Here is a 750-nt window from a genome sequence, read left to right as displayed (position 1 = left end):
CAAGAGTTCTACTTGATTAGAGAGCATGGTGACTGAATCGACGCTATAAATGTCAGCTGTTTTCGTTGGCTTTGTCCTCATGACTTGCCAGTGATAGTTATTCAGTGACATCTCCTCTATAAATTCATAGGCATCTTCAGGTGTCTTATTATTGATGGTTCCGCCAACAGCTGCGTCAACCATTTGTCGAGTCGAAAGATTCAGGCCATTATGAAAGGTTTGAACCTGTAGCCAGAGTGGTAACCCATGGTGAGGGCATCTTCTCAAGAGGTCCTTGTATCTCTCCCATGCATCGTAGAGTGTTTCTAAATCCATCTGCACAAAAAGAGAGATATCATTACGTAATTTAGCCGTTTTAGCCTGTAGAAAAAATTTTAATAAAAAATTTTTGGTCATTTGCTCCCAAGTAGTGACTGACCCCCGTGGCAACGAGTTCAACCACTATTTAGCTTTGTTTCTCAATAAAAAAGGGAATAACCGAAGGCGAATGGCGTCATAAAAAATTCCATTAATTTAAATGTATCACATAGTTCCAAAAGTTTGCCAAGTGAGCGTTGGGATCCTCGTCCTTCAAACCATCAAACTAAACAAACTGTTGTATCATTTGAATTATGTTAGGTTTTAGTTCAAAAGTATTAGCAGCTACAATAGGTCTAAGTATGCTCGATTCAATTCCTGCTAAAGGAGGTTTAGCATAATCATACATAATGCGCAGAGCAGGATTCTGATTAACAGCAATCGCAGGAGGTA

The 750-nt window shown here is 39.3% G+C and overlaps 1 non-coding gene across 1 annotated transcript; it reads left to right on the top strand.

Annotated features, from left to right (window-relative positions):
* The first annotated feature begins 241 nt into the window (after positions 1-241).
* Positions 242-348, top strand: LOC121208974 (small nucleolar RNA R71). The gene has a single exon (XR_005904094.1). It is a non-coding gene; the product is annotated as a small nucleolar RNA R71 (small nucleolar RNA).
* The last annotated feature ends 402 nt before the right edge of the window (positions 349-750 follow it).

The sequence above is a fragment of the Gossypium hirsutum genome, chromosome A10, assembly GCF_007990345.1.
Source record: "Gossypium hirsutum isolate 1008001.06 chromosome A10, Gossypium_hirsutum_v2.1, whole genome shotgun sequence".
Lineage (NCBI taxonomy): Eukaryota > Viridiplantae > Streptophyta > Magnoliopsida > Malvales > Malvaceae > Gossypium > Gossypium hirsutum.
The sequence above is the reverse complement of the archived record's forward strand: the minus strand, read 5'-3'. Positions and strand labels throughout refer to the sequence as shown.